Raw genomic sequence first — 15,710 nt, 5'->3', positions numbered from 1 at the left:
GTATATTTCTACCACATCTATCACCGTGGTATCTGAGCACCTGTCATTGTATGAAACATCAGGTCTGCATTTTTTTTAACGCTGCATGAAACTAAGCAACACAATGAACTGGGACAATGTTCCTGTGTCAGATATAGGGCTTTTGGTTTTTTGGATTTAATAATTTGCAGGATTTACTGTTAGAACTAAAAAAATTGCTATGTAGGTGTCCAAAAACTGGATTTTTTCGGGCTCTTTATATTGCAATGAGTAATGAATGCTATATATTATATACATTACTCATTACAGTATATATTACTGTAATCTCTTTGTAATGTTTCCTAGTGAACTTTAAACAACACTACATAAAAGTGGACTATGGAGATTTTAGTGTGTACCAGCAGTACACGGACCAATTAATTTGTAACACATTAATGCGCTTTAGAGTATGTCTACACAGCAATGTAAACCTAGGATTAGTGGGACTCAACTCAGCTGAGCTGTGTTAGGGAACTCGGGGTTTGAGCATCTACATTGTATTGTAATCCTTTGTTGAAACTTTTCTGACCCATACTGTATCAAACTGTACCATAGAATCTGTATGGATATTAATTCCATGCTTGGATGATAAGACTAGTGCAGTAGGGATATATTACCGACAACCTGACCAGGATGGTGATAGTGACTGTGAAATGCTCAGGGAGATTAGAGAGGCTATTAAAATAAAAAACTCAATAATAATGGGGGATTTCAACTATCTCCATATTGACAGGGTACATGTCACCTCAGGACGGGATGCAGAGATAAAGTTTCTTAACACCTTAAATGACTGCTTCTTGGAGCAGCTAGTCCTGGAACCCATAAGATGAGAGGCAATTCTTGATTTAGTCCAAAGTGGAGCATAGGATCAGGTCCAAGAGGTGAATATAACTGGACTGCTTGGTAATAGTGACCATATTATAATTAAATTTAACATCCATGTGGCAGGGAAACCACCGCAGTTTCCCAGCACTATAGCATTTAATTTCAGAAAGGGGTACTACACAAAAATGAGGAGGTTAGTTAAACAGAAGTTAAAAGATGCAGCGCCAAAAGTAAAATCCCTGCAAGCTGCATGGAAACTTCTAAAAGACACCATAATAAAGGCTCAACTTAAATGTATACACCAAATTAAAACACATAGTAAGAGAACCAAAAAAGAGCCACTGTGGCTAAACAACAAAGTCAAAGAAACAGTGAGAAGCAAAAAGGCATCCTTTAAAAAGTGGAAGTTAAATCCTAGTGAGGAAAATAGAAAGGCGCATAAACTCTGGCAAATGAAATGTAAAAATATAATTAGGAAGGCCAAAAAAGAATTTGAAGAACAGTTAGCCAAAGACTCAAAAAGTAATTGCAAATTTATTTTAAGCACATCAGAAGCAGGAAGCCTGCTAAACAACCAGTGGGGCCACTGGATGATCGAGATGCTAAAGGAATCACTCAAGGATGATAAGACCATTGCAGAAAAACTAAATGAATTTTTTGCATCCGTCTTCATGGTTGATGATATGAGGGAGATTCCCAAACCTGAGCCATTATTTTTAGGAGACAAATCTGAGGAACTGTCCCAGATTGAGGTGTCATTAGAGGAAGTTTTGGAACAAATTGATAAACTAAAAAGCAATAAGTCACCAGGACCAGATGGTATTCACCTATAACTTGTTGGGGAAGAGTCAACATGGTTTTTGTAAAGGGAAGTCATGCTCACCAATCTATTAGAATTCTTTGAGGGGGTCAACAAGCATGTGGACAAGGGGGATTCAGTGGATATAGTGTGCTTAGATTTTCAGAAAGCCTTTGACAAGATCCCTCATGGATTGGTAACTGGTTACAAGACAGGAAACAGGGTAGAAATAAATGGTCAATTTTTCAGAATGGAGAGAGGTAAATAGTGGTGTCCCCCAGGGGTCTGTCTGTGACCAGGCCTATTCAGCATATTCATAAGTGATCTGGAAAAAGGAGTAAACAGTGAAGTGGAAAAATTTGCAGACGATACAAAATTGCTCAAGATAGTTTAGTTCCAGGCAGACTATGAAGAGCTACAAAAGGATCTCTCAAAACTGGGTGACTGGGCAACAAAATGCAGATGAAATTCAATGCTGATAAATGCAAAGTAATGCACATTGGAAAACATAATCCCAACTATACATATAAAATGATGGGGTCAAAATTAGCTGTTACCGTTCAAGAAAGAGATCTTGAAGTCATTGTGGATAGTTCTCTGAAAACATCCGCTCAATGTGCGGTGGCAGTCAAAAAAGCGAACAGAATGTTGGGAATCATTAAGAAAGGGGTAGATAATAAGACAAAATATCATATTGCCTCTATATAATCCCTGGTACACCCACTTTTTGAATACTGTGGGCAGATGTGGTCACCTCATCTCAAAAAAGATATATTGAAATTGAAAAAGGTTCAGAAAAGAGCAACAAAAATTATTAGGATATAGAATGGCTTCTGTACATGGAGAAATTAATAAGACTGAGACTTTTCAGTTTGGAAAAGAGAAATGTAAGGGGGGATATGAGAGAGGTCTATAAATCATGACTGGTGTGGAGAAAGTAAATAAGGAAGTGTTATTTACTCCTCATAACACAAGAACTAGGGGTAACTAAATGAAATTAATGGGCAGCAGGTTTAAAACAAACAAAAGGAAGTATTTCTTCACACACCGCACAGTCAACTTGTGGAACTCTTTGCTAGAGGATGTTTTTGTGACGGGTTGGACCCTCCCTTTTGGGTCACCACCTGAGGTACTGGGATTTCATTGAGCCTGCCTTCTCTACTAGCCTGGGCTCTCCCTCTCCCTGTTTTGCTGAATTAGGCTCTCTGGCCTCTGGCAGAACACACCCACAGGTAGGGATGCACCAGCTGTAGAATCACAAAGTCTGCAAACAGCGCTTTATGAGAAGACTGAGCTAGGAAATCACCCAGCACTCAAGTGCAGCTCCCCTCTGGAAAATACACCCAAAATAATATTGTCTTGCACTGTATACAATGTAAGCTCATAAATTTGCCCCCTCCCTCAATGTGGAGGCAGATATGTACAACTTCTTGTCCCACCCCATTAGAAATGGTAAAAACTGGGTTTAATAATAAACAAAACAAGTTTATTAACTGTAAAAGGCAGATGTTAAGTGATTATAAGGGATAGCAAACAGAACAAGGCAGATTACTAAGCAAATAAAACAAAACATGCATACTAATCTTAAGATCTTAAAGAAACTGGTTACAAAATGTAATTTCTCCCCCAAAATGCTGACTTAGGATGAAGAGTTTCTGTAGCTTAGAGTTCCAGTTATTTCTCTTTACAGGTTAGATCTTCTGTCTCAGTCTGGGCTCAGCCCTTGCTTTCCTTCAGCTTAGTTCCTTTTTCTCTTCAGGTACTTTTAGCTGTCTTTCTTCTTGGGTGGAAAGGCAGTGAAGGGAGAGTCTTGTTTGCCTTACTTCCCAGCCTTAAATAAAATTTACATAAGGCAGGAATCTTTTGTTTCCCAGTCTTGACCTCCCCCTCCTTTCAGTGGAAAATTACTAGGAGTTCACGATGGTATTCAGTATCAGGTGACAGGACCACCTGACCAAGCAGTGTCACAGCCACATCCCAGGATGCCTCTCAGTAATGAGAGAGGTTAGTATCTTCAGAGTCTTATTGTTGCTTCCTAATGACCCATCAAGACTGATGGCCTGTTGTTTGGTAGGTGTCTCCCAAATATACACACAGTTGTAATTGTTACATAGTCAGAATTCTTAAATTTAGATAAGAAATGATACATGCACACAAATTGGATAATCACATTCAGTAAATTATAATCTTTCCGATGATACCTTTCAAGACCCATGTTGCATAAAATATATCTGTTATGCCATATCCATATCATAAGCATATTTCCATAAAGAATATGGGGTGTAAATATAACAGTTGTGAAGGACAAGACTATAACAGGGTTCAAAAAAGAACTAGATAAATTCATGGAGGATAAGTCAGTCAATGGCTGTTAGCCAGGATGGGCAGGGATGGTGTCCTTAGCTTCTGTTTGCCAGAAGCTGGGAATGAGCAACAGAGGAAGGATCACTTGATGATTACCTGTTCTGTTCATTCCATCTGGGGCACCTGGCATTGGCTGCTGTTGGAAGACAGGATACTGGGCTAGATGGACCTTTGGTCTAACCCAGTGTGGCTGTTCTTATGTTCTTATGTTCATGCCTAAACCTCGGGCTCTGGCATCCACACTGCAGTGCACAGTCCGGAGTCAAAGTAACCATATCCCAGAGTCCCTAGGGCTGCCCTAGGACAGTGATGCACTGGGAAAACTTTACTGCCTGCCATGCAGGTTATCTGGAAGCAGCTCGCTTTGCAAAAGGCTTGATTGGTTTGCTCTCCATTTGCAAACCCAGCAGACTCTCTTATGGTGTGCTTGCAAATCAGTGATCAGAAGAGAAAGGGTTAAAGTTGACCTAAGCTGCTGTCATTTGCAAAGGAGTCTGGCTTCTGTTTTCAACAGAGTGGATTGCAATTTGTTGGAATAGAGAGAGCTATAAAAGTTGTCCGATGGAAATGTGGGACATGTCTGACTTCTAAGAACCAAATCAAGTGCAGCTGTGTCTACACTGCAGAGCAGAGGGGCTTGGACCTTGAGTCTCAGCTTAACTTGAGTTTGGGGTCTCCAGCCCTGCAAGGCCTTGGTACCTTGGATCTGAACTCTGGGTTAGCGTAACTGCAGTATAGACAGAAGGTTGGAGGGAGGGTGGGCAGTGTAGATATGCCCTTTGAAATCACACCCCCATAGTCCTCATTACTGCTCCGTGTTCACAAGCCGTTAAATACATGTAATAATTTCCAGTGTTTATTGGATAAACACAGATTTTATTTTATCAGTTAAAATCTAAAATCAGAAGCCCTACATGTATACTCTACTACACGCCTAATCATACGTGAACCTGCAAAGCATTGTGCTTTCATATGTTGTTAAACATTACAACGTGTTCTCTAATGTGATGTCTCTTAGTACTTTGTTTAGTTCTAAACACTGTTGTGTTCTTAAAAATGTGTTTGTGAGAATGGCATGGCATTTCACATTTGTCACTTCTCTATGTTTCATGTATCAAATATGCTCCATTTACAAGTGAAACATTTTTTCTGGAGTTGCCAGCCCTCCAAACTTAACCTGACATCTCAGAGGTAAACTAGGCTCTTTCCTTCTTGCATATCTCCATGAATTAAAAAAAAGGCTCGGCAGGCTAAATTAGGCCCTTGGTGAGAGCTGTTGAACTCCCAGATTTTTCAAAATATCCCCATTGGTGACCCTTCTGCAGTCTCATTGCCTTTGGTGGGTTTGCACATTGTGAAGAGTAGTAAAACCAGTTACATATTATTATAGTAACCAAAGCCATAGTCAGTTTTGACTGGAATATAAACAGAGAGTAGTTTCATTGACTAAGAAAGTGCCATTTTTATATAGGCACTCTTCAGAGCACAATGGCACTTGAATATCTAATAACATGGAGTTTCCATCACTTTCTTTGGGAGACTATTTCACAATCATACTTCCATTTTTTTCTAGGTATTCAGACTTCTTGCACCCTTGATTTATACCCATGCTAAAATAGCCCTCTCTTTCCCTGATGTTTCCATCTTTTAACTATTTATAGACTATTTTCATGTTTCCCTCCTCTCCTTCCCCACATCATAGCTATTGCTTAGCCTAAGTTATATGGATTCAGCTTTATTATTCTTTCGCACAGGTCAGTCCCTCCAGCCTTTAATCATGTTCTGTTGCTCTTCTCAGAACTCTCTCCAATTTGTCTACTTCTTTGTGGTAATGAGATGTCCATAAGCACTAGATTGATACTACCACCTAAACCTTTTAAATCATATTAAAAAGTGTATATAAAGGAGATCTCTATTACAAGTATATTGGCAAACACATTTTTATATGACATGCATGTATAATTGCTCTTCTGACATACTTCAACAATGTCTTTAAAGGGAAAAAGGTGCATTTCTGTGATTCTGAGTGAATCTCTGTGTATATTTCATAAGAATATATTTATGGCAAACAAGGCTCAATCCTGAACCATTGAAGTCAATAGGAATTTTGCCACTGGCTTGGGTAGGAACAAGATCAGTCCCGTAATCTGCACTGACTTTCTTTCAACTACTTTGTACATACAGAGGTCACTTGGTCACTTTTTTTGAAAAAAACAAATATGGACAGAAGATGCTTTGGTAACCATTTAAAATAGTTTTCAGAATCATTAAGAAAAGATATATTATTAATATAATAAAGGTTGATTAAGCACGACTGGTATGATACAGAGTATATGAAATACAAGCTTTATTTCATTTTTCTCCTTTTACTGGAACACAAGGTATTCATTTAGAATTTACTTGAATAAGCATCAGGTGAGATGAGTAAATGGTAAGAGTATACTGGTCTGACACAGAGATCTTCACAACTGATGAACCATGCGGGCAACAATGGTGATGCTGATTTCAGATGTGGCTACATCATTATTAGTAAATAACAAAACACGGGATGTCTTGAGAAACTTGTAGTTAATAGGTCATGAAGATGGCTCAAAGAATAACTTACATTTCAAATATTTTAATTCTCTCTGTTTAGATTAGTGATGGATGTAAACTGCAAATTTCAGAGCAGGATCCAGATTGGAGTTTTGTTTCAGCCCATGCTACTGTAGATCTATGGAAAGCTCTGAAATTTGAATCTGACTCTGAGATAAGATTCAGAATTTGTCATTCTCCCTATGTTTGGAGTTTGGATCTGTAGTTTTGTTTATTGGAGCTGTCCCTGCTCAGATGTTCCTATAAAATCAGTCTGCAAGTCCTAGAGAAGAGCTAATTCCAACAGACAGATTTTATAGGATCTTAACTTTGAGAACTGCAAGCCTTATCTTTTCCACAACCAACAAGGTTCACCAAAGATAAAGCTTGCAGTTGTGGGTTCTCACACTTAAGATATTTTACCTGTGATGAAATCCCTTTTAGTTACACATGCATAATCAAATATCTGGCTAAACTCCTGAGGGAAATACTACTAAGATAAATGTACCAGCTGATGCTGCATTATTCGTGACTAACTCAGAGGTCTGTTCCAATTGCACATTAGGACACAGCAGGAGGTATTTCTGATCTCTGATTCCAAGCACAAATTGCATGTTGTTCCTCATTAATAATGTTTTTTAAAATAATAAAAGGATGAAGGGAAACTTTGGGCAGAGCTTATCTGATATAATAATACCTTGGGGCATTAAAGATACTAATAGCTTCTGATCTTTACGAAAATAGTGAATGACTAGAAAAAGAATGTGTATCTCTGTGTACCGCAAAGGCAGTGAAACTCATTTCTCTCTCTTTGTCTTGATAGATCTGAGGTGCCTGGTTTCCCTCTCTGTGTTTCTAGGTATTTAACCCATATCTATCACCATACATCTGTTTCTAATTACACTTTTGTATACAACATGTGCATCATTCTTGCATTTCAATCGAGCATAGGTTTCCTAGCTATTTTTTGAGTGGACATAACGTAATATATACACAATACCAATCACAACTATTGTCTTTGGCTAACTCTGCAGAGTCTAAGCTGCTCAGAGAGACAGGATGGCCAAGCAGTTAGGGCAACATTGGCCTGGTACTTGGGACACCTGGCTTCAATTCTCTGCTCTTCCACAGGCAAGACTGTGATGGACAAGTCACTTAGTCCAGTTGCTCAAAGATATATATATATAACCAACTAAGTACATTTGAGGATCTGTGCCGCCTCTGTAAAGTGGGAATAATGGTAAACAGGGGAGTTTGTGAGGATAAATACATTAAAGATTGTGAGATGCTCAGATGGTATAATAATGGGTGCTCTAGAGATAGAACTTCTCCACCATATGAGCAGGGAATACTAACTCCCCATGTCTCACACACATACTATCTCTTTAAAATACTTCCCCAATAGTTCTAATACATACCAGCTCTTATCTCTTCCCCTCAAGAAAATGTTATCAAAGTAGATGGAGAGGGGAGGAAGGAGGAGAGGAATCAAGCTGTCATAAACAGATAAATAAAAGTTAATAGAACAGAAGTACTTTGCCTGTAAAGGGTTAAGTTCAGTGAGCCTGGCTGTCACCTGACCAGAGGACCAATCAGGGGACAGGATACTTTCGAATCTTGAAGGAGGGAAGTTTTTTTATGTGTGCTGTTAGTTTTTGGTTGTTTTTCACTCTGGGGGCTCAGAGGGACCAGATGTGCAACCAAGTTTCTCTCCAATCTCTCCGATACAGGCTCTTATAGGTTCAGAATAGTGAGTACTAGGTAGATAAAGCGAGTTAGGCTTATGTTTGTTTTCTTTATTTGCAAATGTGTATTTGGCTGGGAGGAGTTCAAATGTGTATTTGGCTGAAAGGAGTTCAAATTGGTATTTTGCTGAAAAGATTTTAATTTGTACTTGTATACTTAGGCTGGGAGGGTATTCCCAGTGTCTATAGCTGAAAGACCCTGTAACATATTCCTTCTTAAATTTACAAAGATAATTTTTACTGTTTTTTCTTTCTTTAATTAAAGCTTTTCTTGTTTAAGAACCTGATTGTTTTTTATTCTGGTGAGACCCCAGGGGACTGGGTCTGGATCCACCAGGGAATTGGTGGGGAGAAAGAGGGAAGGGAGAGGTTAATTTTCTCTCTGTGTTAGGATTACTTTCTCTCTCAGGGAGAGTCTGGGAGGGGGAGAGAGAAGGAGGGGGGAAGGTGGATTTTCCTGTCTGTTGTAAGATTCAAGGAGTTTGAATCACAGTGATCTTCCAGGGTAACCCAGGGAGGGGAAGCCTGGGAGAGGCAACGGTGAGGGAAAGGGTTTATTTTCCTTGTGTTAAGATCTAGAGGGTCTGGGTCTTGGGGGTCCCCGGGCAAGGTTTTGGGGGGACCAGAGTATACCAAGCACTGTAATTCCTGGTTGGTGGCAGCGCTACAAGTACTAAACTGGTAATTGAGCTTAGAGGAATTCATGCTGGTACTCCATTTTTTGGACGCTAAGGTTCAGAGTTGGGAATTATACCATAACACAAGCAAATCATAGAATCAACAAGATGTATGCTAAAAACCATTGTTCTTTCACTTTCTTTTTTGAAGCCCATCCTTCATCCTTATGCTGTCTATTTAGTTTGTAAGACCAACATTTTTCAAGGTTGGATGCCTGGCACTAGGCATGTGTTGGAATTATTATTAATACAGGATACTACCATGACACAAATTTAACCATAACTGCCTCTATTAAATCTGAAGGCTGGGTGATATTTCTTCAACTGCTGTAAAAATGTCTAAAAGTTCTAAATAATAAATAATTTATTACATCCAAACAGTAACAAAACATATATAAGCATCTGACTAAAATACTTTAAAAAAAAAAAAAAAGGCTAACTCCAGGGATGGTCCAACCCATACTGGTCAGCTCTAACTTGGTCAGGCAAGTGTTAGCAAAGAACCTCTTAACAACCAAGTGATGTCATTGCCAATTGTTGGACCTTAGCTACGGCCAGATAAAGCAGGGTATATATACTCAATTTTTTACTGCACCTGGCAGCCAGTTAAAAATATTTAATTTCTATTACGTTGGTCCAAACCTTAAATAAGATAACACTTGTATTTTGAAGGGTCACTACAAGTTTAACACAACAGGTCTTCTTTCTCACGATCTCATTCTTTTTGGTCATATTGCTTTGGGCCTGGGGCTTATGCTGCTATCCCAACTCAATTAAAAACCATAGTTCACCTAGGTCTAACATGGGCCTATTGTCCTACAGCATCTAAGTAGTTGGCCTGATTTTTCAGAGGCAGACAGTGTTTCCTGCTGATCTTGAATTAGCTGTTTTGAAATGAGGTGAATTTCATAACAAAATAAATAACAGAAGTGGTATGGGACTGATAGGAGGCTTTTACTGAATTAAATATGAAAAGGAATAATACAATTTTGAATTATAATGAACGTACCACTGAATTTCCATGATGCTACACCAGGATGCCATGTAATCCAAGGGTCTTGCTATAGAATTCAGATCCAGCTTGTAGGGGAATCCTGATAATTTATATTAACATAGGAGTTTCAGCTACTCAGTTTGAATATCAGTGAACTTGACAAACCAAACAATCCATTTCACTAGTGGCCAGCTTATTTTGGTTTTAAGACATTGTGCTGTATTCTCTTCTAACACTATTGTAAATCAGGTGTAACTCTTATGTGCAGTAGTGTAACAGTGGTGTAAGTAAGAAGAGAATTGGTTTCGTAGGCATTATCAGGCAGTGGTCATGGAGTGCCTCTGCTGTTCCTCAGGAAGTGGCTCAGTGGCTGAGGAATCATGGAGTTTACAAAGAAAACAAGGAATACTGAATGTAAATAAATAACTGAAACCAAAATTAAAAACTCATCTGCCGGAGAGCTCTGTGCTCTACTAATTGGTTTCAATTCTTTAAATGTACAGAGCAAGTTTGATCTGTAATTCTTGTAGTGAAAAGATAAAGAGAACCTGGTTAGTGAATCTGAGCCTTCTCAGTAATGATGGAATGTTCTCTTCAGAGTCCCTGGGAAAATTCTTCTGGGAAATCCACCTAATGACAGAGCCAGAAAAGAAACTATAGAGGGATTATAATGTCAGCAGCATATTAAAAGGGAATGGAATGAGGTTATTGGAAGGTAATATGAGAAGACTGAAGTGCCAGATATCCTGGCAACCTGTCAGAAGAGTTGTTCACTCACTGCTCTGATACACTGTATGTAGGACAAAGGGATGAATGATTAAAGACACCTGACAAGTGACATTAGAAAGGAAGCCATTGAGGCATCAAGTGCCAGCAGAGATGCTGTGGCTGAAGATTGACATTTCTGGCCTCATAGAGCCTTATTCTCATTTACTCTGAAGCCTCTTTATATCATATTGGGAGCATAAAAGGGGCCTTATTATAGATGAGAATTGGGCCCTTTACTGTTTTATACATCTGATGGAGTGTAGAAGTCTCTATATGGAGAGGACCCTGAAGTCCTGCCACACACCACTCTAGTGGTCCTCCTAGAATAAGACCTGCCAAGCTAGTTGCTGTCCTGAGACATTAGAGGTTAATTTTCTCAGCCGCGGTTCAGTCAAGGAGGCAATCTCAGTTGGCAGATATTTAGATGCAGCAAAGCTTAGTGGGATCAGCATCTTAAAGAAGTCCAGGTTATTCACAGAGCTTGGAGAGGGATGGGTTATGCTGAGTAGAAGCCAGGGAAGGGAGCTTTCTAGGGAAAACATAGGAAATACCCTCCGTGGTCTGTACTTTGTACTTTTGAGTTACTGCTTTTAAATCAGCCTGAAACGTGCAGCTAGAGACACTTGCCAAGTTAGTGTCAGTTTGGGTTAGATCAGAACTACAGTAAGACTTTACCTGGAGAAGGCAACTTGCAGTCAAACCTGACCACCCAATGAACTCATTCCCCCCCTCCCACTGCTGGATGCCCCCCTCCTCTGCATGTTCTCCCATTACACACTTGTGCTAGTGTTCTCATGCACGCTCTCTCCATTAAAAGCACATTTTTAAGGTTGCAAAGTCAAGCACTCAGATGCTAGGAAATGCCAGAATTCAGGTTGTCTCTGCTATCTTCATAGGCCCCTTATGCATGTGCATTGTGATTTAGTTTTCAATGAAATGATCACATACATTTTTCCCACAGAATTCCTGCCTTATTAAGTGCACAGGATGGACAGTACTCAGTCACTTTTTTGTTTTCCCCTCATTGTTCAGTGTGTGTGCCTATGTCTTATTTACTGCACATAAGCCATGCTCTAAATGAAGAATTATTAATTTCGTCAAGGTCTTTTTCTATTACTAGAGTATATGAGGGCTTCGTAAACATTAATTCATTTATCTTCACTGCACCCCTGTGAGGTGAGGGAGTGGTATTATTCCCAGTTGACAGATGGTGAACTGAGACATGAAGAGGTTAAGCCCAAAGGTTTCCATTAATTTGGAGTGCCTAATCTCTGAGACTCCAAGGAACTGAGTTTTCAGAGTATTTAGCATTGTACAGCACTTTGTATAATCAAACACAGCTCTAATGATTTCAATTGCAGCTTTGAGTGCTCAGCACTTCTGCAAATCAAACCTCAGTGTATCAAGTTGGGCACCCAGAAAATAAAGAACACAACAGTCACCATCTGTGGAAAGCTTTGCTTAAATGACTTTTTAAACATCACATAGGAATGCAGGGATAGAATCCAGTTCTCCAGAGCAACATCAGCTGCCATAATCATGACTGTCCTCTCTCTTCCTGCAATCCTCTTACCTCATTCACTACACACCTTCCAATTTATGTAACAAATGAGTCAGGGGTCCTACAGACAACCAACATTCACTACACAATGCTGATTCATCCCTAGAGCTGGTCTGTTTTGCGCATTGAATGAGGCTGAGGTTCTGTGGAAAAAATAGTATATGATCATGTAATTTACATTTGGTGTATAAAGTGTACACAGAAGAGGCCTGCATTAAGACTGGTCTGGCAACCTTAATTCTGGCATTTCCTAACTTTTGAGTGCTTGAGTTTGCAACCTTATTAATCTTTTAATGTAGCTTTTGTGTGTATAATTTCTTAGTTTTTATAAAAGCAAACTAAAAAATATTCAGTCAGCAATTGATAGCAGTAGTAGGTTGTCATCCTGTATGCAGACCAGCAATAGAGAGGGAGGAGAGGTACATTTTTTCAGTGAGTTTCACAGATATTTGTTGACAGAAGCGGAATGGTGGGATTCATCAATTTTGGGTTTCATTCCAGGCTCTGAAGGGAACTGTTCTCTAGTGGGCACAGACTCTTATGCTCTTATCTCTCGAGACTGACTTCCTCTGTCCCATTCCTATCAAGATGTCCCCTGTTCCAGTCCCATTTCATCCCTGCCCCGGCTCCTTGTCCTAATGTCATTATCCTTGCCTACCTGGTCCCAGTCTCCACTCCTCAGGTTTCTCATCCCATTCTTAGTTTCCTTGCTCCGCCAGTCCTTGCCTCCTCCTCCAGACTTACTGTCCAAATCCCAATCTTCCCTCCTATTCCCTAGCATCTTCTCCCTCCCCACACCTGGCCCCAGTCTCCTTGTCTAGTCAGTTCCAGTTTCCCATTCGAGTTCCTGGTCAAATGTCTTTCTCTTCCCTGCACCCCCACAGGCTCCCAGTCCTAGTTGCCCACTCCGGGCTCTCATCCTGTCTGTCTCCCTCACCACCCTCTCCCTGACTGTTTCTCCCATTCTTTTCCCATAGTTAATCCTGTCTTTTCTTCTGTTCCCCAACACTTGTCAGCTCTGTCTCTCCTCCTCTTTGCCCCCATTCTCCCCTCTGCTGTTTCCTAGTCCAGCCAGTTTCACTTTTTCGCTTACTCCCAGCTCCTTGTCTGAGCTCAGTCTCCCAGCCAGTTGGCTCCAAGTCTCCACCCTATTTCCCTCATCAGCATCCAGTCCTAGTCTCCTTCCCTTCCCAGCCTCGTCTCCCAACCAGCCCCAGCTTCCCTCCCCTTCTTCCTGGCTCCTAGTCGCACTTTATCTCCCCTCTCCCTTTTATCCCAATCTCATCAGACTGCTTGCCTCAATTTATACCTTCCTTTCCCATTTTTATGCCATCTCTCCCTCTGCCCCCAACACCCTAGGAAAAATATTGCCTGAGGGAGATACCCAGGATGAATAATTTCAGCCTAATCGGTTAAAGTTTGGCAAAGTTATAAGCAACTGAAAATAAGGGAAGTGTCAGGCAATAATAGGTGGTGCTACCAACCCTGTCTAATAAATAAGGGTTCTCTTATTGTCTGAAAGTAAGGCAAGGCCCCCTTCAAAAATTAAAACAAATTCTGTGTTGGCTTCTTTTCTCTTAGGAGAGGGGATTGCTCTAAGATTCAGGTATGAAATATTTTTATTTTTCTGGTACCACAGAGTCAAATCCTAGCAGGGTTGACTGAACTCTTAATCCATCTAACGTTCGTCTCTGCCCCCATTATGTAGTATTTGAGCACTTCACCGTCTATTATATCTTTATCCTCTGAACACCTCTGTGTGGTCGGGAGTGCTAATCTCCTCATTTTACAGACAGGTGACTTACCCAAGGTCACACAGGAAGTCTGTGGCAAAGCAGGGACTTGCACCAAGGTCTCCCAAGTTGTAGGCTGGTGCACTGTCATCGGACCATTCTGAGTTAGACACATTGAGTTCTATTCTATTCACAGTTGTGGAGGGCAGGATCTTTTTAAAAACCTGATCTCCTCTGTTGGTATGGAACTGGAAGTCCCACAGAATTTTTGAATGACAGCTTAGCCAAAATACCCCTTCCTTTGACTTTATAGGTTGTTTTTTTCCTTTGTGCCAAAGGTGTCTGCATGTCAGTGATGTATATTGTTTGTGAAATGCTTAGGGATCCATCCAAGGGCCACAGCAGATAAGGGCCTCATGCTAGGAGGGGCTGAGTGCTCACCACTCCAGTTGACTGGGGTAAAAATGAAAGTCGTTTGGTACTATGTGCCCATAAAAGTGAAAAAATAAGGAAACGAAGATGCTGATAATGTGAACAAAGAAAACTGGCTGGTTGAACATTATTTCCTGTCTTTGCTATAGATGCTTCAGTTTAAAATCATTATTGGAGGGAGTGTATTGAAGGCTGCCACTTGTGCTGGATTTGGCACACACCGGGCCATTCAGCTGGCAAGAGATTAAAATGACATACACAAGTGGAGGCCTTTTTTTACAATGCTACCATTGAAATGATAATGGTGGTAACCTGAACGTTGAGTCTATTTACTGTAGGCTTGGCAGGCTCGACTAGAGTGCTATTGAACATCCCCTGGTAGTCTCCTGATGAAGAGGACTAATCTTGGGTGCTACGCTTGGGATGTCTTGGAGTCCATAGAATAGATTATGTGTTGCTTTTTAAGGCAGAAGTTACAATAATTGAATTGATTGTCTTTTATTTGACTCTTGACTGAAAGGAATAAAAAGCTTCAGGATTATTGATTTAGCTTTGCAGTCAAGTATTTTTCTTTTGTTTCAACTTCCCATAGGACCTAGCCTTAGACCACTTATGCAGTTGTGTAAGGGCTTAATGCAGTAGAAATAATGCAGTTCTGCTTTGCAGGAGTCTGAATCAGCAAAGAGCCCATGCATCTATCTCCTCAGTCAGACATCACTGTAGCACCTAAGACACTTCCTAAAACAAATTAATTGAAGACAAGGTCCAACAAGTAGTCTTCATTTATCTGTCCCTAGGAGGTTACTGGAATATTATTCTTTCTTTTATGCCTCTTGGAAACAACTTCTGGATGGGTTCTAGCTAGGGAATGCAGAGGTAGAAAATATAACATCCTCTGGGGATGTCCCTTCTAGATCAATGACCAAGAATTTACAACAACCAGCACAGAGATCAGCTCAGAGAATCCATCTCAGGTTTTACACTGGGCCCAGTGGGACAGTGATTTTGGGGGTCAGATTTTCACAACTGATCAGCACTAACCTAATCTGCTCTGGTTGAAGTCAGTGTTTCTAGTGGAAATGGTGTTATATTAATAGTGGGTACTTTTGAAGATCCCATCCTGGGAGCCTGGTTAGTGTTGTGAGAACAGTTATACAAGGGCACTTAATTTGTAGTACTTTAATTGTAGTAATTCCACCTACATCTTAGTGCTTTATATA

At 40.2% G+C, this 15,710-nt stretch overlaps 1 protein-coding gene across 4 annotated transcripts in view; it reads left to right on the top strand.

The window, feature by feature from the left end:
• Window positions 1-15,710, top strand: part of SORCS2 (sortilin related VPS10 domain containing receptor 2) — an 849,371-nt gene that overhangs the window by 90,953 nt on the left and 742,708 nt on the right. The window lies entirely within an intron of this gene.

The sequence above is a fragment of the Gopherus evgoodei genome, chromosome 5, assembly GCF_007399415.2.
Source record: "Gopherus evgoodei ecotype Sinaloan lineage chromosome 5, rGopEvg1_v1.p, whole genome shotgun sequence".
Taxonomy (NCBI): Eukaryota; Metazoa; Chordata; order Testudines; family Testudinidae; genus Gopherus; species Gopherus evgoodei.
This window is presented reverse-complemented; position numbering and strand designations above follow the sequence as displayed.